Consider the following 23,037-nt stretch of genomic DNA (forward strand, 5'->3'; position numbering starts at 1 on the left):
CGATGTGAACTAGATTATTGACTCTAGTGCAAGTGGGAGACTGAAGGAAATATTCCCTAGAGGCAATAATAAAGTTGTTATTTTATATTTCCTTATATCATGATAAATGTTTATTATTCATGCTAAAATTGTATTAACCGGAAACTTGATACATGTGTGGATACATAGAAAAAACACTGTGTCCCTAGTAAGCCTCTACTAGACTAGCTCGTTAATCAAAGATGGTTAAGTTTCCTAACCAAAGACATGTGTTGTCATTTGATGAATGGGATCACATCATTAGGAGAATGATGTGATGGACAAGACCCATCCGTTAGCATAGCATATTGATCGTTCAGTTTTATTGCTATTGCTTTCTTCATGTCAAATACATATTCCTTCAACTATGATATTATGCAACTCCCGGATACCGGAGGAATGCCTTGTGTGCTATCAAACGTCACAACGTAACTGGGTGATTATAAAGATGCTCTACTGGTATCTCTGAAGGTGTTTTTTGGGTTGGCATAGATCAAGATTAGGATTTGTCACTCGGAGTATCGGAGAGGTATCTCTGGGCCCTCTCGGTAATACACATCATAAGAAGCCTTGCAAGCAAAGTGACTAATGAGTTATTTGCAGGATGAGGTATTACGGAACGAGTAAAGAGACTTGCCAGTAACGAGATTGAACTAGGTATGAAGATTCCGACGATCGAATCTCGGGCAAGTAACATACCGATGGAGAAAGGGAATTACGTACGTTGTCATAACGGTTCGACCGATAAAGATCTTCGTAGAATATGTAGGAGCCAATATGGGCATCCAGGTTCCGCTATTGGTTATTGACCGGAGAGTTGTCTCGGTCATGTCTACATAGTTCTCGAACCCGTAGGGTCCGCACGCTTAACATTCGTTGACGATATAGTATTATATGAGTTATGTGATTTGGTGACCCAATGTTGTTCGGAGTCCCGAATGAGATCACGGACATGAAGAGGAGTCTCGAAATGGTCGAGAGGTAAATATTGATATATAGGACGATGGTATTCAGACACCGGAAGTGTTCCGGAGAGTACTGGGTACTTATCGGGTCACCGGAAAGTAGTTTCGGCCACCCCCCGACAAAGATATGGGCCTTATGGGCCAAGTGAGGGAACACACCAGCCCTGGTGCACCCCTATAGAGGCCAGCTCTATGAGGAGGAGAAGGAAAGAGGGGAGGGCAAGGAAAGTGTGGATTAGGATTCCTACTTCCTTCCCTCTCCCCCCTCTTTCCTCCCACCTCGGTTATATATGGCAAGGGGAGCGCGGGCTTGGGAGGGACTCCAAGTAGGATTCCTCCTACTTGGGCGCCTCCTATGGCTGCTCCTACCTCCCTCTCACCTCTATATATATGAGGAGGGGGCGCCTAGCACACACCAGACAATTGCCTAGCTGTCACGGCCGGATTTTTGGGATATAAATTCCCAGAAAAACGGCCTGTGTGCTCACCAGCCCCAGGATTACTGTTAGCTGATGAGGTACCAACTTGATACAAGAATTCCAAGCAAGGAACAAAAATATGTAGTACAAGACCATTTAGGCCTGGGAGTACAACACTTGGTTTCTAATGGTTGAGGGCGGAAGCGGTTGGAAACATCTGCGTCTATGGGGCTCCATTTCCCACAAGAACAGCTGACCAGGATAACTCCTATCTTCGCGAGGCTGCAAACGTCAACAGCGTAGGTTCCGAGGTTGTCACCGCGATGCTTAACTCCAAGCAAGGAATCTGGCCAAGACAATAGCCAGGGACAAGCCAGTGAGTACGTTTGAATGTACTCGCAAACATTAAGAACACGGGTATAATATATCAAACATACTCCAGGTTTAATAGATGATCATACATCCGTCACGAAATATACAAAAAAAAAATCATGATGCACACATATGGATAAAAAATATACCAAAATAAAATACTGGGTGCCAAACGAGTGTCTGAATGACTCCTCGAGCGGGAAAATGCAGAATAGTAATACTGGTGCCAAACGAGTGTCTGAATGACTCCTCGAGCGGTAAATGCAGAAATAATAATACTGGTGCCAAACGAGTGTCTGAATGACTCCTTGAGCGGAAAATGCAGAAATAATAATACTGGTGCCAAACGAGTGTCTGAATGACTCCTCGAGCGGAAAACGCAGAAATAATAATGCCGCAGTCGGGCGTCTGAGCGACACCACATAAAGGGCTTATAAAAGAATAATCACAGTGAATATCCAGGAGGTAGAACCATCCCAGGGATACTCAATAATATACGTAATATAAATGGTTAGTCCAAAACAATAAAGATCATAATCCAAGGGTGCCATAATCATAAACAAAATTTAGTACAATCGTTTCTCCATCCGAAAACCGATAATTTAGTCAAGCCGTATCTCCATCCGAATTCCGTTACTAAGCTCTAATTAAATCGTTCTCCATCCGAATGCCATTACTAAGCTCTAATTAAATCGTTCTCCATCCGAATGCCATTACAGAGACTCAACTCGGGTTGTGGCCTTTACTTAAGAACAGGACTATCTGACAGGATATATCCTCTGCAGAGGGAGTACCATTTTCCACGAGTAACGGGATTACTCAGTTCCTCAGGACTAATTCCGTCTACGGTCTTTTGATTGAAAACACGCCTGACCTGCACACACCAGCTTAACTCACCAGTGTCTGGAATCACCCATGACACCTGCCAAGCAAAACTCTAAGTGGGGAGGCTACAACCTCGACGTAGCATGGGATCACAAAATTTATACCGCGCGCAAACTGGGGAAGCTATCCCCTTCGGCTACAACCGAAACACCCATGCCCCCGGACCGAATGACAGGCTTTAATCCTTGGCCACGGGACCTTCATCACGGCCTCTCTGTACGGTGTGTGCTTTGGAAAAGGGTTGACAACCTACTGAACCATACCCTGTCCCCTGCAGGGACAAGTGGTGGTACCGACAAAGGAAGCTACTGAACAAGACTCGGTCTACAACCGACTCAGGTGATCCAAGTATCCACCAACAATATTACCACTAGTGAAATAAATCACCACTCCTCGAGCCTCACCATGCTATGCCGGGCATACTCGTCTCAACGAGGGATTAGGGACAAGCTCGTGTCTACCCAAGACCACGACTTTCCCGCTTCCTACCGGTGTGCAAGAGAAGCTCACGAGGGCGATACAAATCCTTAGGGTATCCATTGCTGGCCACAAACAATCTCCAAAGTGCACTCATGCACGAGACTACATCGATACATAAACTGCCACATCTACTCCAAGTCAAAAGGTGCTGTGATCGCATCAAAACACCACAACAAATATTATGCCAGAGTTCAGAAATGCTTGCCTTCAAGAGTATGCAAAGGATGCACTTTATTGGAAGCTTTCCTTTTTCTCCAAAAATCCTATTTTGCAAAATACACAAATACAAATATTTCAAACACAGTACCAAAACCTGTCTCAAATATTTTTGAAATAAAGCTTAAAATAAACTATATGAAATTTGAGAGAGGTAGGAAAAAGAATCAACTCATTTGGAGTTTTATTTTAAAAGTTATAGCCAGTCAAAGTTTAGTCAACTCTGTTTTTAAATAAAACCAGAAAAAAAAGGAAAACGTTTCAGCAGAAATACGCTTTCGCAGCAGAGGAAACGCACTCGGGGGTTTTGCGCCTCCACTTAAACAGAGAGAGGGCGCTGCGTGGGTCACTGACAGTGGGTCCAGAGGGCCCACTGGTCAGGTTCGACCGTTCCTTCCCTCCTTCTCTTCTCTTCTGCCCGACGGGAGCGGGGCTCCGGCGATCGCCGGCGACGGACGGCGGCTCCTCGAGGGCATCTGCGGGCGGGAATGGAACGGCAAGACCGAGGCGGTCCTCGGGGTGGTTGATGGGTCGGCGGAGGTGGAAGGAGTCGCCGGCGGCGAGCTCCGCGGCGGAGGAAAGCTGCGGTGGTGAAGTGCTTTTTGTGCTCCGGTGGTCTCTGATCGAAGATGAGTAGCTAGGCAGCTCCGCAAGGACCAGAGGGAGCGACTGGTGGTGCTGGTTGGGCGAGAGGGTGGTCGGTTGCGACGAATCGCACCGGAGCTTGGCGGCGGCCGGGCTGGCCGGAGTTGAGGGAGACGACCACTACTGTTCGATTCACTACGCGGGAAGCTCTACGAGGAGTGTCTGAAGTCGCGTGAGTGCTCGGAGGGGCTCGGGGACCCTTTATATAGCGTGACGAGGCTGGCTCCGCGGTGGCAGCAGATAAGATCGCCGGCGACCGCTTTCCTGTAGTTGCAGGGCATCGTGGCGGCGACGAACGCGTTCCGACGAGCGGGAGGATAAGCACGGCCTGTGCTCCGGGGCAGCTGTCGTGCGCTGGTGGCTTGGGCGGCGCCGAACATGGCAGAGGCCACTGCCGACGCCGGCGTGCCGCCAGGGCGCGGCCAACGGCGCAGCAGGGCGCCAGAGAGATCGTGGAGCAGGGGGGCGACTAGTGCGTGGCTCAGCGATGCAGAGGGAGCCAGGGTCGGGTCGCGTCGCGTGCGGCAGTGCGGCGTGTCGGCGTAGTGCGCGCGCGTGCAAAACGTGCGCTCTGGGCGCGCCCAGAGCACGCACGGCACCTGTTCGACGCAATGCCAGCGCGCTCTAGAGCTCGAGGGTGGAGCTGGCACTACACAGGACGGAGGTAGGGGTAGCAAGGCACTCAATGGACAAGGTGGGTAGGTCAGGGGTTCAAGTCCATAGTGCAAACCAGAGAGCTTGCCAAAAGTGGCTGTGCACACCAGGTGTTCGACAGAATGCCAGATGCACATAGGCAACTCTTGGAGTGGCCAAAAACTCCAGATCAGTGCCTCCTTAGACACAGGAGATAGTGGTAGGGTCAGTTTGGCAAAAACAGAAAGTTGATAGTGCAAGCTTTGCAAAACTCCAGTTCTGGACAGAAAACAGAAGGGTTTAGGGCATGCACTTCAAAACCTCCAATGAGCCCAATCTCTTGGACTTAAGAGTTTGGTAGGGAGGGCTACAAGTAGGAGAAAGCTCAGGGTCACTAGAGCAAGGAAAAATATGGTTGCAGTACAAATCACCAATTTGGACCAGAAAGCAAAAGAGGTTGATCCACTCAAATTTTCCAAAGAACATCATTGGGTTTTTGCTTGAAGATGAGTTGTATGCATCCACTATCATCTCCAAATACTTGGAAGATTTTTTGAAGAAATATTTAAATGGGTTGCAGTGCAAAAGTGCCTACTGGACCAGATTGGAAAAATTGGTGTAGAGCTCAAAATCTCCAATGGCCAGAAGGTATCTTTGCATAAAAGTGATGTGGAAACATCACATGACATCCCCAAATTTTGGTGGAATTTTTAAAAGCATTTGTCAAGTGGTTGTAGTGCAAATAGGCCCCAAATGCAAAAGGAATCATTTTAAAGAGATAAAGCTTTTTGAATAAATAAATCTTGCAACATTTGAATCCACTGATAAATAATGGTTTTATAAAAGAGAGTAAACAAATCCAACAATACCTTTGAAGGTTTCTCCCACTAGAGGCAAAAATCCAAAATCACAAAAGGTAAAACTTGACAATTTGGAAAAGTTTTATTTCCTGGCAACATTTTAATAAATAAAATGAGGCCAAAATTTTGGGGTGTCACACTAGCCGTGTGCGGCGCCCCCTCCATACTTTACACCCTCGGTCATATCTTCGTGGAGCTTAGGCGAAGCCCTGCGAGGATCACTTCACCATCACCGTCACCACGCCGTCGTGCTGACGAAACTCATCTACTACCTCGACGTCTTGCTGGATCAAGAATGCGCGGGACGTCACCGAGCTAAACGTGTGCAGAACTCGGAGGTGCCGTGCATTTGGTACTTGATCGGTCGGAGCTAGAAGAAGTTTGACTACATCAACTGCGTTGTCAAACACTTCCGCTTACGGACTACGGATGGTATGTAGACACATTCTCCCCCTCGTTGCTATGCATCTCCATGGATAGATCATTGCGTGTGCGTAGAAATTATTTTGTTTTCCATGCAACGATTCCCAACACCTACTCGTCCCGTCCTTTCACATTACAGCAGTTGCACTAATCCTAACCCTCCTCCCAAATCCATGGAGTCCCAAATCTCCATGATCGGCGGTGATTACAAGGTTAGAACCATCACCGGCGATGAGTTCGACATCATCTACACCCGTTCTTCCGCGACGGTGAAAGGATGCCTTGCTCGCTTCAGACGCATGTTCAAAAAGTCAAATGGTAATGAGTGGGTCGCCAGGCTAGATGTTGAGTACACCACAGTCCTAGGAAAAGAGAAGAATCTAAAGGAGGAAGAGAGGAAGAAGTCTACCGTGATCCAGGTTTGCGTGCATAACTTGTGCTTGGTCAACCACATATGCCATGCCAACGTTGAGTGCGAGGATTTTAAGAACTTCCTCGCGGGCGGCAAAGTCAAATTCGTTACTGTAGACTTTATGAACGACAGAAGAGTCCTGAGTCGGATAGGCCTCTTTGTAGGCCAGCCCTTCGACCTCCAGAAGAATGGGCTGGTGCCCTCTCGTCAGCCTTCAATGCTGACCCTGGCAGGAGCCATGGTTGATCCTTCATACGGTAAACTGACAAAACCTCTGCCCGAGTTTCATCTTACATGGCAGTGGAATGTACTAGATAGAGACCACATACAGTACGCTGCCATGGATGCCTACCTTTGTTTCAATATCTACAAGGGTTGGATGAAGAGCGAGAGCCAAGTGTGCGGTTCAAGCAAAGAAGTATCGGCCAAGAGGAAGAGGGACAAGGACGAAGTCGAGCACGTGGACAAGGAGTCCGAGTAAGGCGGCAGTGTCGTTGCTCATGGCGGTTCTAATGCTGTGTCTACCGGATTAGTTGCTTAGTTTAATTTCAGGGTGCTTAGTTTTGTTTGAGGGGTGTGTAGTGCTCAGCCCCCAGCAGAACTATGTTATGTTCCTTCTCGTTACTTTAACTCTTCAGTACGTACATACTAGTATTTCTTACAGTTCATCTTGTAGTTGGTAGTACTACCACTCGTTTCTTCACATTATATACGTACAATATATATGGCCAACATCATATAGCCAGCAGTTGGCTATACTATTAACCACGCTCTAACCATGCCACATACGCAAAACACTTAAATGAGATGTAATTCTAAAAAAACTTAAATGAGAGAAGTTTACCCAAAGCATGAAGGAGTTTAGTTGTCAAAGAATTAAATAGGAATGCTAATTTCTTTAATAGACTTTAGCACCCCATCTAAGCACGTACTAGCTTTTTTAATAGTACTATCTATATCTATCTATCTATCTATCTATCTATCTATCTATCTATCTATCTATACTTTTATACTTCTACTAATTAGAGACTCCCTAATAATTCCCACATTAATTAGAAAATAGGACTCGTACATCTAATGATGGGACCGAGTTATTACGGTCTAGATTAACCCATACAATTTGCGGCTGAAAAAATTAAGTTCGCCTATTAACCAGAGTGATTCACAAAGCCCAGCATCATTCGACAGCTGAGTCAAAACAAAAGGCTCATAGCGCTCTCCACCGTCTCTTCCATAACCAAAACAAGAGAACCTTTGTTCACAAAAAAGAGACCTAAATCAATCGTAATCTCTTTCTCGATCTCTCATCTCTCTCTCTCTCTCTCTCTCTCTCTCTCGAACTCCCAGGTCTCTCCGCATCTCCTCATGATGACCAGATCCATGTCTCTCAAATTGGGGCAAGGAATTTGGGCATGGATCCCTTTCTTAATCACGTCTCTCTCTCTCAAACTCTCGGGTCTCTTCTCTCCTCACGTCAAATTGCAGCAAGGACTCTTCTATCATTACCTCAAATTGCAACAAGGACGTGGGGGCATGGATCCGCAAAAAAGCAAGGACGTTGGGGCATGGATCTCTTGCTCTCAATGAGGTTATCACGTTAAAATTATTTTCCTCATGTGGATCAGGTTCCTCTTCTCACATTGATTTTTTTGCTAGATTGGATTAAAAAAAATCTAGGTATTCAGTTTCAAATATAATCTTCTCACATATGCTCCATCACGGAGATCGGCTTCGAGCAGAACTAAGCCCATAAGGCTAGCTTATAAATTAAGCATGTAGCCTAACATAGACCATCTCAAATCAAGGTCGCTCTGTTCCTTGTCAGCATCGTCATTGGTCAAGCTTCTCCTGTTTGGTGCGACGGTTGCCTCTGTTTAGTTGCTTTTCACCCAGTTTTCTAACGATTATTTTTTCGTTGGTTCAATCACATTGTTAGGCTTTGCACTTCCTATGTCATACAAACTAATCTTTCTCTCCAATTATAAAGTCTTTGATTTGGCTGAGACTATAACAAGTTCTAATCTTCAAAATTGTGTTCGCTTACAGGTCAAATTCTTTTGTTTTCCATTGAAACAATGGCATACGATATGCTCGATGCGATTAACAATGGGAAGGATTCCTGGAAAGTGAAGGTCAGAGTAATTAGTCTATGGGACGTCGTTAACCTCAATAACAATGAACTAATTAGCCTTGACATGACACTGCTTGATGAACAGGTCAGTTTATTAGTAAAAGGATATATTTTTCCAACATAATTAGGTCACTATGATTTAGATACCAATGCATCTTCTCGCTGCATTATAATGTTTCAGGGCACTATGATACATGCCAAGGTAATGAAACATATGGTTAACAATTTCAGGCCATTGATCCAAGAAGGTTTAGTATACATGATGGAGAATTTTAAGGTTACACCTGCCATGAATTTCAATACAGTCGAAGGCGACAAGATTATTAACTTCTTGCACACAACAAAAATTCAAGAGATTAAGGACTTAAAAATATCAGAATAGCATAACAAAGTTCCATGTTTTGTAGTATTGAAGTTCTTTCCACAAGAGATGGCCAGAGGATGTACTTTTCCGGTACGATTGTATTTGTTTAAATTATGAACTTGAATCTTCACCACATATTAACACCACCTTACTTAGCAGATGTCATTGGGGCAGGAAGTTATATAGGGAATATTGAAGAAATGGAGACAACCCATGGGATTTCCAAGATTCGAGATAATGTACTTCAAATTGAGTAAGTACACTTAAATAAAACGGTAGGAATAAAATATCATGGCTGCTCATAGTCATGTCTGTTGGAATATACAGGGATCAAAAAGTTAATATTAGTCCGTGGTAATAACACTAGTGTGCGTTGGTTCTATACAAACGGTTTTTAACCCCTTTCCGCGACGACATTTGGGACCGTCGCCAAGTGAGTGTGGGCGATAAGGTGTCCTTCCCACACGACCCAGAAACCGTCGGGGATATGGAGAAGTGATCCAGAGGCCTTCCAAAATGTAATCGTGTGCAATGCAGCACACACTAAATTCTTTCGCACGTGTGGTATCAGTGATTAAACATTTGTAATGACGCAGTGAAACCATACGGTCTGTCGTAATGAACCATTTGGGAAACAGTATGTAAGGCACATGGGCCAACATATGAACGGTGTGCGATTTGTGCCCCATCGCACACGAGTTTTTTGCGTACCCCGTTTGCCATGCAAGACTCCATCGCACGTTTCCCAACAATTACCGTCTGCGATAATGTTCAATCACAAACGGTTCAGGAGCCCCTTCGCACACATACAAGTGTTGCAGACCGTTTATGATTTGTTGGGTATCACCGACGGTTGACACAAGAGTGACGTGTGCTTTTCGTTGGGATCCCACCCGTTTCCTGAAAAAATTACGACTGGGATTGTATTTTCTATTGGGCACGGTTTACTCCGAGTTCTTGTGTGCGATAACGCAATATCAAAAACGGTTCCGGAGACCCTACGCACATGTAGTAGCGCTGCAAATCATTTGCGATCTGCTGTGTATCACCGACGGTTCCGCTACGATTGACGTATGCTTTCCAATGTGGATTGCACACACTCATTTAGTTGAACCGTGTGCGGAGCAATTGCCAGGTTAAAACAAAAATATCCCATTTTGAATCGGCATGCAAAAAGCAAATTCACCACAATATTCAATTGAACAAATAAACAAAAATATCACATTTTGAATCGAAACGCAAAAAGCAAATTCGCCACAATATTCAATTGAACAAATAAACAAAAATATCGCATTTTGAATTGGCACGCAAAAAGCAAATTCGCCACAATATTCAATTGAATAAATAGTGTCCACGGGGAGAACATTCCTCGGATTTCGCAGCAATTGCAATTGAACATATGGTAGCTAAATTCCAATGATTTGTCCACACATATATGCATTACATAATTAATCATAGTGTACGAAATACAAAGACCTCATTAGATGGAAAACAATGGATCCATGCGTATATGTTTAGCAGCTAACTCTTACTCAATGTTTCAGGAGAAGGCATGCTGAAATCTTCATTATCACCAGTGGGATTGATGTAGTGATCCAGGAAGAAGTCGCTGATAAATCTCTGAACCATCAACAATTCACCAGCCGGGAGCGATTCAGGGGTCCTCGGTTTTAAGATGAGCTACAGTATTTTGAAGATCAGAATGTGCCATATGAGTGGAGTAGAAGATATTAGTTAAGATAGACTTACTGGTACTAATTCGCAAGGATCGTCACAACTATCAGCAGATTTGCAGATGGAGATCCTGTGTCTACAAACATAGTATCCACAAAGGTTGGTCCCTGCTTCTTGCTGAGGACACTGAAATCTTTTGTACAGAATTAGTCATGTATTTGTCCTATTAGGAACAACCTAACTGGTGTTAGATGTATTATTTTTTCTTTGGACAAAATAGAAAGAGGTCTGTTTAGAAGCTTGAACATTTAACTAGCATAAGGAAAGTTATTTGCAGACTGTTGGATAAATTTTTCAAAAATAACGGATTTCAGTGTGTTACTGGAGAAACGATCTCGTGCTGCAGAGGTAGTCCCCTCTTGAACAGGTTCCCTGGTTTAGTTTTCCACAATGCGAGCACACTGTAAATGATGATGAATTTTGACAACATTAATTATTGAACCAGATATGAATGGAAATTAATTTCAACATCATAGAATTCAATACCTATCCATGAATTGCTGAAGATGCGTCAGATCCTGAGCGTTTGTTGACTATGAGAGAATTGATGTAGTAAACTGTGTTCTTGTTTGGAATGAATACCAATATCCAGTGATTGCTACATATTAAGAAAAGCCATGTACTTACGAATTATGTCGAAACCTGAAAGACAATATGTGTATGCGTGGTTGTTTACTTGACTTACCATTCATGATATGGCCAGAGAAATGATTCTGCATGGGACGTGTTTTCGAAGAGACGGACGACCGTGTTAATGGCCCAGTCCCATAGGTCCTTACCATGTATTGTTGTGCCATTTGCTAATTCAGGATCTATGAAATACACACTCTCCCTTTTTCTTCTCCGCGTGTTCAATCCCCTGAGAAGAATAAAATGCAGTTAGCGGTTTATCATTTACAACCTTGTATGGAGAAGTTGATCAGAGTTTGTTAAGTACTTACAAAATCAGGCATCTAACAAGATTGGCATCGAGCACGTTGAAGTTGAAGAAGAGATGTAAGTCCTCGAAACTCACATGGAACCAACATCGTGTCGGAAATGATCTCTATTGTAGTGGACTAGCAAACCATGCTGACCTACTGACATTAGATCCATGCAATATTGATGTAACTCGTGGCAACTGGAGCTGCACTCATCAAAGTATTCGCCAACAAGAAATGGCTGGCCATGGACGTAATAGCGTGCTTGAAGTACGTCTGCTTTACTTTTAGCAAGCAACAAACGTACTTCTTCATCATCCATGGCATTAGAAGTAATATTACTCCCCGATTCGAACAAGCTGCTGTTAATTTGATTCTGGGCGATGACTGCTTTAAGTAAGAGGCAATCGTTCTCTTTCCTCTTCACTTTCACGCCGTGCTTCCTCGGGGGTGTAGCCTTTTTGGCAACTTACTTCTTGGTACTTGAAGCATTTCGGGCAGAACGTTTGGTTGCCTACAAGGTAGACTGCCGAGCAGACAATGAAGCTTGGACGGACTGCTTAGCAGACGGTTTATCTATGCCGGATCGCTGAGCTGGCGGTGCTGCTGTGACGGACTGCTGGGCTGTAGGAGCAGAGGCATCAGACTGCTGACCATGCGTTGAAGCTATGTCGGGTTTCTGTGCAGGTGGTGCCAACTTATCGGTGTGCTGAGGAGGCCGTGCCAACGCGTTGGTTTGCTGAGCAGGAAGTGCTGACGCATTGGTATGCTGATTAAGCGACTGCGGACCGACGGACTGATGAGCAGTCGATTCTGGACCTGTAGACTGCTTTGCAGGCGGTTCCGAAGTATCAGACTGCATAGCACTCCGTTCCACCAGGTTGGTCTGCTGAGCATGTGCTGCAGCTGGGTCTCCCCCCGCTGCTTCAGTGGCCGGCATCTGAACCGGTGGTGCGTCTTCAGCATTTGTAGGCCTTGCCACTGCTGCTTTGGGGCGGAGGATGACATGGCATGTATGCCACAAAGTCGGGCCGGCTGATCACAGGTTGATGCATCAGCCCGCGAGAGCTGCTGTGGCAAGGAGAGCGTCACCGGTTGAGGGGTGACAGTGGTTGCTCTTGGCGGGGCTTCAGTGATCTCATCGATGAACTCTATTTCCTTTCGTGGACACTTGATGTCATGTAACAGTGTTTCTCCCAAGGTCCTTTGCTCATCGAAGTCTCCTACGACATTCTTCAGGGCAAATTCATTGAATCCAGGCTTTACTTCAGTCACGTAGCACTTCACACAGCCCGGCTTCAATGGCACATTGTCCAACAAGAGGCCATCTTCCAAGAAGGGTGGGCAAACCCAGGCTGTTGCACATTTTAATGTACCTTCATAATGTGTAAGCACGCCCTTCAGTCTGTCTTTCATTCCAGATAGATCAGATATAGCATCATCACGAGCAGCTGCAGTCTCAGTGTCGCTGGGGCCAGCTGATGCACAGCTACTCTTGTGCAGTGTTGTCGCGCAATAAGCAGCATCCTCCATGCCCACCTCCCCTCCCATCTGCTGGCTATCTGACAGTGTTAGAGTCTTCTGCATCATCATTGACTCCTCAACATCCTCTCGAACAGCCAGATAAATCTCCTTCCTCAACCTTTCATACAATGCATTCTGCTTCATTTCACTCCTCGCTTTTTTCATGCTGAGCCTCTCTTCTTTGCTGAGTGTGAAAGCCCTCTTGTGTGGGACATTAACACCTATACCCCTTGCACGGCCAGGGGGCTCTTTTGTTTCCAGAGCAACGGACAAAATGTCACATTGCCCTGAGTTCCTGTAGAGCCTTCCAGGGATCTTAGAAGCCTCTAACATCACTTGATACAGTTCGGCATCACGTGAGTTTTCAAAGTAATAAGTTCCATCATCACGCCTCTTTGCACATGCCCGCAAGTAGTATCTGGCGCGTTCGCCCCTGATTTCACTCAAGGTCGGATTCCCACCCACCGCTATTGCTGCTTTGTCCTCCTGGTCCCATATCAGTTTCATGCCGTAGTATCCTGCCACACCCATACGGTGGGGGTGTATGTTCTTCTTATGAAGTTCCGATTGCTTGAAACTCTTCTCAGCAAACTCTTTGGTTGCCCCGACCCTTTTGAATTTGCCCAGTCTGCCTTTGTAATTTGGGGGTATGCGGGGATTCGGTCCTTGCCTTCACTCAAGTACTTCTTGTACAACACGTGCTTCCAGCTTCTCCAAGCATCCGTAGCCTTCTTCAGTGCAGCGTGTTCCACCTGCATTCTCCACTGCTCTGGAACATTGAAGTAATCCATGATCTCCCGGACTATCCTTCGCTGTGTTTCTGTGTCAGCCTTCCGAAACCCTGGTAGATTAATGTTGAGCCTTACCCTGCCAACAAATCCACACACACTCCTGAACCTCGTGCGTGCTTTATCTGGTTTAGTTGGAGCCCAAGACTTTAATCAATCTCGGTTACTTCATATACACCTTTAGGCTGGTGTGTAGGCTTCCTTGGAGCGTTCCTCCGTGTCCTGACCAGAAGGGTAATTGTTGCAGCTCTATCCCGTTCAACATTACTTGATCCCTCACAATCTGCTGAAGACCTAGGGTTGTCCAAACCAGATGAAGATACATCGCCTGAAGCATGAGTGCTGTCGCTGCTACTTGGCATCTACAGAGAACACATGCGAAACTCAGGAAAGGAGGATAAGCATAAAACTAACAACTTGGTATCAAGCTTTCTAAACATGACATGCAATAATTTAGAAAAATATACGGCTAATTTGTTAAGTTTGTGTGACTCGGGCGCCTGCGATCTATAAATAGGCAGTAACTTATTGGAACAAATACATCTTATATGTAGTAAGGAAGGTAGATAATGAACATATATACGCTCATCTTTATTTTATAGCAAATTTGGGAACATACGGAACGAAATTGGAAGAGGGATTGCGAGGAAATATGCCTCACCGCGATGGAGAGCAGTAACTAGCAGGCTTCTTAATGCAAACCCGACCGGACCACAAGAGAGGCGAGGGTTACTGCATCGATATGCTCGAGGGTGGCTGGCGAGCAAACAAAGAGGGCGAGGCACGGGCCACCGCTTGTTGGGAATGGCAGTGGAGGTAGGCTTGACGCCTAAGAGCGGGCACATGGCTGGGGTGAGCACGACGGCGCCGGAGAGGGTTTTGCTGTGGATCTGGGGGAGGGGGAGCTGGCGATGGAGATTCGGTGGACTAGTTGAGTGAAACGCGGGCGGACGGTGGGAGGGGGGGTGTTGGCGGCCTAGGTGAAAAGGGTGAAAAATATCCCCGGTCGCCGTGCGCGCGGAGAGGCCTATGCAAAGGTTGCCTCTAAGCGCTCGTGTGCACAAACAGAATAATTTCGTTTGAAATGAAGACGTACTAATTTTGAAATGAAGACGTGAGTTCATCATTTTGCCTCTAAATTTTTCCCACGTAAAGCAATCACAACTATACCACGGGTTTGATTTGCTGGCGCATTTCAGGTCTCGTGTGCTATATGTAAGACATTTTTTGGCATTTACGGTGCATTTTGGCATATAAATCAATTCCTAGCCGGACTGCATTTCCTGTCAAAAGGGATGGGGATTGCCGTTCGATCTAGGAGCATCCAATGGTGCAGACGTATGATCCGTGGGGTTTGGGTTCTGGCCAATCAGAACGCATGACTCAGATCGCGCGCGCAGCAAAGGGGGGGCATCGGCCACGGTTTGGTAGGCACACAGCTTTCATGAGTGAACCGTGTGCTATTTGAAAACATTTTTTGGGAGGGGCTATTTGAAAACATTTACATGTGTTGTCGAAAGGGATGAGGATCACCGTTCGATCAAGGAGAATCCAACGGTGCAGACGTACCATCCGTGGGGTTTGGGTTCTGGCCAATCAGAACACACGACTCAGATCGCGCGCATGGCAGAGAAGGGGGGAGCATCGGCCACGGTTTAGTGGACACACGACTTTCGTGAGTGAACCACGTGCTATTTGAAAACATTTACATTACCTAACACCATATTTTTGTTCGAATGAAAACATGAGTTCATCGTTTCGCCTCCAATTTTTTTCCATGGTAAAAAATCACAATTGTACCCTATGGTTTGATTTTCTGGTACATTTTACCAGGCGGCAGGCCTTGCTAGCAATCTTAAACTTTGAATATGCAAAAAAGAGATCTCGTTTGTATGTATATATATAGTCGCAACTACACGTGCGTGTTAGCAAGATCATTTGTGTGCGACTTTGCGAGTTTTCATTCATTGTGCGAGAAACGGGAAAAAACTTCAAACAGTTCGGCCGCAAGGTGCGGCCAGAGGCGTAGGCCTTGTTGGTATTTTAATTTCAGGAAATGCATATAGAGTCCGGAAAATAACGGAAATCATTGTATCACTGTCGCATGGTCTCACGATCGCATGGAAAAAAATTGGTAAAGTTTGGCACAAGTTTTGGTGCTTGCATCTTCCATACCGGAGCATCTCACAAGAAGGATCATAGTTTCCAAAAGGAGATGCGGCACTTCGGACTGCAAATCTTCAGTTACTAGCTACATCGTTCCGGCTCATTTTAGGTCGTCTGCTATGTTTAAGTCATTTTTTGCACTTACCTTGCATTGCATTTTAGTGCATATAATTAATTAAAGTCAAAAACCCTACTACAACTACATGTGGGTATTTTAGTTAGGCTATATATACTTAGGCTACTCATAGTGGAGAGTGTCATATACTAATATCATGCATATATATATGCTACTAGTGTATGATACTACCTTTAATTAATTATAGCGCATAGTATAATACATAGAGTATAGTACCATAGATCATATTTATTGTCATGCATGACATAAATTAGCATCGCATTTAACATGATACCGTATATACCTATATGTTACTCTAACCCTCTCTCTCTATATATATTTAATTCTTTGCCACATCAACATACTTGCTATTTCCGAGTGCATGACATCGTCGGCTATGATACCACCACTATGGGCAGCCTTATATAGTGGGGAGTATCATATACTATATATAGTATCATGCATATGATACCAGTGTATGATACTACGTATGTACCTTCATAGTGCATATATAGTATCATTGAGTAGTATATATCATAGATGACCGTATTTATGGTCATGCATGACACAAAGTAGTATAGCATTTATTATATATATATATGTTACGGTATCTACCTATGTTACTGCTTCTTTGCCACATCATCATATTTGCTATTCCCGAGTGCATGATACCGGCTATGATACCCCAACTATGGCCACCCTAAGACTGGTCATAATATGGGAGTGTCAAGCGGTATCATGCATGCCAACTAGACTTTTTGGATGATGTGGCACATAGTTAAATGAGGAAAGAGAGGGTGTGGTATCATATCATGATACTGTATCATATTAAATGTTGTACTACTTTGTGTCATGCATGACAATTAATAAGGAAACCTAAGATACTAACTTATGATACTATGCATGCACGCATTATAGAGGTATTACCGATCATATACTAGTATCATGCACATATACTCCCTCCTTTCCGGTTTATAGGCTTATCTCAAAATTTTAGTTTTTCCATTTTATAAGGCTCAATTTGGTTGTTCCCCATCACATGTTCAGATTCCAAGATGCATTAAATCATTGCATGCAAGTATTAAGAGAAAATTGACCAATGCATATACTTTATGCATGCATGTATTGCAATTAATACATTAGTAAACATAATTTTTTGAGGAAAACAAAAGCATTAATTGGGTGTTTTTGCAAACTACAAAAAGTATTTCACCACTCACCATCTACCTTGGTTGGTGAGATTTTTGAATTGAGCCCTATAAACCGGAAAGGAGGGAGTATGATACTAGCTAGTCTCAGATATACTAGCTACCTCACTAAGAGCATGGTTAATAATACAGCCAACGGTTGGCTATAAGAAGTTGCCATGTCAAATACAGCCAACCTCTTAGCCGGCATGTACAATAATAAGTTTTAAATACGTACTAGTTTATCAATAGTTGGCCCACCTTACATCCTCACAAAGTGTCTTGGGTCTCGTGTTGCAGTTGGCTCTACTAACCAAGAGCCCGCTTCTCTTCTCTCTCCTCTTCTCTTAATTTCCTCCAACTAATAAGCCCATATATATTATTCTATTCCTTATAGGCTGCTTATGTCACTCTATTGTACTTGCTCTAAGACTAGCCACAAAAGAGAGTAACATACACTAGTAACATACACATATCGATAGACTATGTTACTACCTTTTATAGTGGGTACTAACATAAGTATGGTAACATGCAAAGCCTTATTAATTAGGTTATAGACTCATATTGCATTGGGACATGTGATGTTATACAATAACTAGCAAAGTTACTCAAACTACCTCCTCATTAACTCATTGCCACATAAGAAATTTTGTTGAGGTGGACTCGATGTTACTGCTGAAGTTACTCCCACTGTGGCTAGTCCAATGCATAGTATCATAGAGTAGTATCACATGTAGTACTTTATTAGTAGCATAGCATTTATTATGATACGGTTTCATGATATCATACTTAACCCTCTCTTTCTTCATTTAATTCTATGACAGCTCATCAAAATTGCCTAGTTGGCATGCATGATACTAGCTATGATACCCCCTTACTATCAGCCTAGCAAAGAAGGTGTACAGATCATTTGTGCTTTGCTTTGTGAGTTTTCATCCGTTTGTTTGAGAAGCGTGGACAAGTTTCAAACATTTCGGCTGCAAGGTACGGCCACTGGCGTAGGCCTAGTTGGTATTTTAATTACAGGAAATTCAGATGGAGTTCGCACATCATCAAAATCAATGTGTGCCCGTGGCGTGCTCTCACGACCCCGTGGAAAAAATGGGTAAATTTTGGCACAAGTTTTGATGACCGCTCCTTCCAAACCGGAGCATCTCACATGAAGGATCATGGTTTCCGAAAGGAGACGTGTCAATTCAAACTTCTGTGGCCTGTGACTTCGTCGTTTGGCCTCATAAAAATTTCCACGGTATGCAATAACCATTATACCACGGGTTTGATTTTCTGGCGCATTTCAGGTATCGTTACCTATATTTAAGACATTTTTTGAGATTAACGTGCATTTTGTGCATAAAAATAAAATTACAACCGGAACTGCATGTGCTGTCGAAAGGGATGAGGGTCGCCGTTTGATCTAGGAGCATCCATTGGTGCAGACGTATGATCCGTGGGGTTTGGGTTCTGGCCAATCAGAAAGCACAACTCAGATCGTGGGCGGAGTTTGGTCGGCACACGGCTTTCATCAACGAACCGTGTGCCATTCGCAAACCAGATTGCATATTTTTGTTCACACATACTGTAGTGAGATCAATTGAGTGTGCTACCTCTATGATATAATAATAATAATAATAATAATAATAATAATAACAACAACAACAACAACAACAACAACAAAAAATAGTTCATATTCATTGCCTGAGCTGACAACATATCAAGGTCAACATATTAACGGTTCTTACATCAACAGAAAACCGGGCATAACTCATAAATTCAATACACACGACAGATCTAAATTGAACGAATTAAGTTGCAGGGTAGGCATAAAGACTAGTCTTACGGCTTAATTCCCATGTACATGGGGGAACTGGGATCATTACGTTGACCCCGAATGAACTTGGGTTTTTGATGATTTTACGCTTCTCTGTTACACGGGTGCGTGATCCCTTGGCTGGCAACTCATCAAATTCATCGTACTCGTCCTCATCGACAACATCGTCGACAGCCAGTACCCTTCTCTTCCCATGCATCACTAAATGGCAGTTCTTATGCAAGGGTTCTTCCACAAAGAAAAACTGGGTAGCATTGCTGGCAAGAATGAATGGGTCCGCGTGATATGCCATCGTTGTCCTGTTAACATAGGTCTTCCTATACTCATCAATCCTTACTTGACCAAGAGGGATCCATGCGCACCTGAATAATGCCACCTTAACTTTCATATAGTCAAGCTCCCAAATCTCTTTGATGGTTCCGTAGTATACCCTTTTATCAGCTTCATTTATAGTCATGCATTCTATTTGAACACAGCTGTTCTGATATAAGGTCTTCTGATAACGTTCCTCAGTGTAGAACGTGTATCCATTTATGTCATATGCTTGGTACGTCAACACCGTAGGTGATGGCTTTTGTGCCAACCACGTAGCAATATCATCGATGGATCCTTGTGCCAAACGATTCTTCAGCCATTCGGCGTAGTTCTTAGTGTGCTCCTTCATCTCCACATCTGATGAAGGCACCATCGGTAAGAAGCTTTGGCAAATCTCCGCCAAGTGTTCTTCGGCATAAGCGCTAAGAACTGGGCTGTTAAGCAGTACCGTCAAATGGGCTTTCTCTGCCAATTCTCCGGGTGCAGCCATTTGCGTGCCAGCAAGGACCGGCTTACCTTTCAGCCTTCCCTTGTGGCGAGAGAGGGGCAAATCTATAGGTCTTTGTTTCATGTATTCGGTGCAAAACTCAATCACCTCCTCCGCGGTATAACCTTGTAGGATGCTTGCCTCTGGATGGTTTCGGTTCCGACAAAATCGCTTCAGTATTCCCATGAACCGCTCAAAGGGATACATGTTGCGAAGAAACACAGGACCAGAATACTTTATCTCGTAGACAAGGTGCACAGTGAGATGGACCATGACATCAAAGAATGACGGTGGGAAAAACATCTCTAGGTTGGACAATATTCTTGCAATATCATCTTGCATATGATCCAACTCTTCAGGATCTACAACTTTCTGCCATAGTTGGTTGAAGAAATCACAGAGGTCAATGAGTGTGTTTCTTATATCTTTGTCCATCAGATTCCTGATGGTCACTGGGAGGATTTGTGTCAACATTACGTGGCAATCATGTGACTTCATGTGTCCCAACTTCATTTTACATGAGCTCACATCCACGAGACTTCTGATGTTTGCGCAGTAGGAAGAGGGTGTCTTAACTGACAACAAATAAGTGAAGAACTGTGTTGCTTCTTTTGTACTGAAATTCTAACTCTCGTGAGCTTTGATGAATTTGTCATCATCTTCTGCTTCACTCTTGCATTTTGACTGATCAGCAAGCATATCGAGCCGTGAACCGTCACCATCCTTTCTTTTACCTTTAATCTTGAGCAGAGTACCAAGGATGCTTTCACATACGTTCTTCTCCACGTGCATGACATTGATGCGGTGACGTACACGTAGAATCTCCCAGTAAGGTAATTTCCAGTACGCCGATTTCTTATTAAACACTTGACCCTTGGGTGTATGTTTCACCGTCAAAGGGTGGTTCTTGCCAAGCACAACATTATTTTTTTAGCCATGTTGTGGACCACCTCCCCTTCATAGGGTCTTGGGCCCACACCTGCCTCTGCCGTACCATCAAATTCAGCTTTCATCTTTTGGTATGGGTGAGTTTTCCGTAAGAACCTACGATGACGCAAATAAATGGTTTTGTGCGAGTTGGGAAGTCTTCTGCTAGCTGTCCTATGCATGCATGTGACACACCCTACATCTCCCTTTGTTTTCTGCCCCGATGTGTTGCCCAGTGCTGACATATCTTGAATGGTGTGCACCAGCATCGCATGTAGATCAAAAATCTCCTTTCTGTAAGCATCATAACATTTTACAGCAGGCGCATCTATCCACACTGTTAGCAGTTCTTCTACCAGTAGCTGAAAGTAAATGTCGATGCCATTTCCAGGTTGCTTCGGGCCTTGGATAATCATTGACATCATAATGCATTTTTTCGTCATACACAACCAAGGAGCTAGGTTATATATGCACGGAAGCACCGGCCATGTGCTGTGATTGGTGCTCATATCGCCAAAAGGATTCATCCCGTCAGTACACTCCTCGGGGCTTATACTTCTAGGATCCTTGGCAAATTTTTCAAACTTGTTGTCGATTAACTCCCACTAAGCCCCATCTTTTGGGTGCCTCATAAACTTATCCGCAATTCGCTCATCATGATGCCACCGCAACCTCTTTGCCTCTCTAGGGTTTGCAAACAAACGCCTCAACCTTGGAATTAAAGGCAAGTACCAAACAACCTTGAACAGGATTCATGTCTTGATCTCGTCGTCCAATTTGTACTTGTCCTTTGCTCTCCTGTGCTTGTATCGTGCATGCTTGCATGTGGGACAAGCACGCAAATCATTGTACTCACCACGGTACAATATACAATCATTCACACAAGCGTGTATCTTCTATACTTCAAGTTCCAATGGGCAAACAATTTTCTTCGCTTCATTCGTGCTTCTGGGGAGCACATTATCTTCCAGAAGAATTTCTTTGAAAAGACCTAACATCTCTGTGAAGCCCTTGTTTGATAGACCATTTGCTGCTTTAAATCTGAGAAGCGCCAGGGTGGCACTCAACTTGGAATATTTCTTTTTGCAACCTGGATACAATTCTTTCTTGGAGTATGCATCAATGGTTGGTAGATCCTTGTACCCAATCATATCCTTTTTGGGCCCTCAAAATCTGCAATCATAGCAGCAAAATCTGGGATATCAAGATCGTCGTCATCTGCATCGACATCTTGGTTTTCTAGTGGGCGTTTCGGCTTTTCGGTGTTCCATTGGTAGCTTGACGCCTCTACCCCAATGTTAGATTCAACATCCATGTGACACTGATCGGGGTTTGGCATCTTGCTGCCCTGGGTATCTTCATCCATGACCTCCTCTTCACCGTGTCTGGTCCAACGTGTATATCCATCCATGAATCCCCTAGAGACTAAGTGCAACTGGACATCTGCAACTTCATGTGACTCTGTATTGGCACAATCAGTACATCGACACACGATGTAATCCGCATCACCAATTCTCCTCTTTATACTTTTAGCCAAATTCATGAACTCTGTCACGCCACTGATAAAATCTGCGGTTTTCCGATTCTTCATCCATCGAGATCGTTCCATCTCCACCACACGAATGGTAATTAAAAACAAAACAACAACATTAATACACGGATTAACTACGGCCCAATGTTGCGTGCATAGATCACAAGGTTTTATTTTCATAATTACTGAGGGCGCTCCATGTTGTTATCCAGACGTGCAATGACAAAAATTAATGGCCAGTCAATTACATGCAGAGTACTAGTATAACACTACCCTGAGGAATTGAATACCTTAATTAAGCCACTCATAAAAAGAATACCTTAATTAATTAGCCGCGCGGCGACCTCCACCCAGCAGACAGAGAAGCGCGATGCAGCGGCACGCCGAGACAGCAGGGTCATGGAGCGAAGCTTAGTGCGGCTGCCGCCTGAAGTTTGACCTCCACTATCCGCCATCGACCGCGATGGATGTGCTCGAATCACGCCGCCGCCAACCTCGATGGTTGAGCTCCTCCTATCTCCCGCCGCAGACCGAGGACTGACCTCCTATGACGCCGCCACCGCCCGCCGACCGAGGATTGACCTCTTCTCCAGTAGCCGCTGCCTAGCCGCCGCCGCCATCTCTATATGCAGAGCGGCTTTTTTTGACGGATATCCGCAGAGCGGCTGTTTACACGGTATCACTGTAACTCA

General features: G+C 44.4%; 1 long non-coding RNA gene across 3 annotated transcripts; it reads left to right on the plus strand.

The window, feature by feature from the left end:
• The first annotated feature begins 7,554 nt into the window (after positions 1-7,554).
• On the plus strand, positions 7,555-9,458 carry LOC109750638 (uncharacterized). Of its 3 annotated transcripts, none has more exons than XR_012188745.1 (4): positions 7,555-7,916; positions 8,375-8,544; positions 8,641-8,913; positions 8,983-9,458. It is a non-coding gene; the product is annotated as an uncharacterized lncRNA (long non-coding RNA). The 3 variants fall into 3 exon arrangements; XR_012188746.1 differs by having other exon boundaries at positions 8,691-8,913; XR_012188744.1 differs by having other exon boundaries at positions 8,375-8,913.
• The last annotated feature ends 13,579 nt before the right edge of the window (positions 9,459-23,037 follow it).

The sequence above is a fragment of the Aegilops tauschii genome, chromosome 7 (assembly GCF_002575655.3).
Source record: "Aegilops tauschii subsp. strangulata cultivar AL8/78 chromosome 7, Aet v6.0, whole genome shotgun sequence".
NCBI lineage: Eukaryota > Viridiplantae > Streptophyta > Magnoliopsida > Poales > Poaceae > Aegilops > Aegilops tauschii.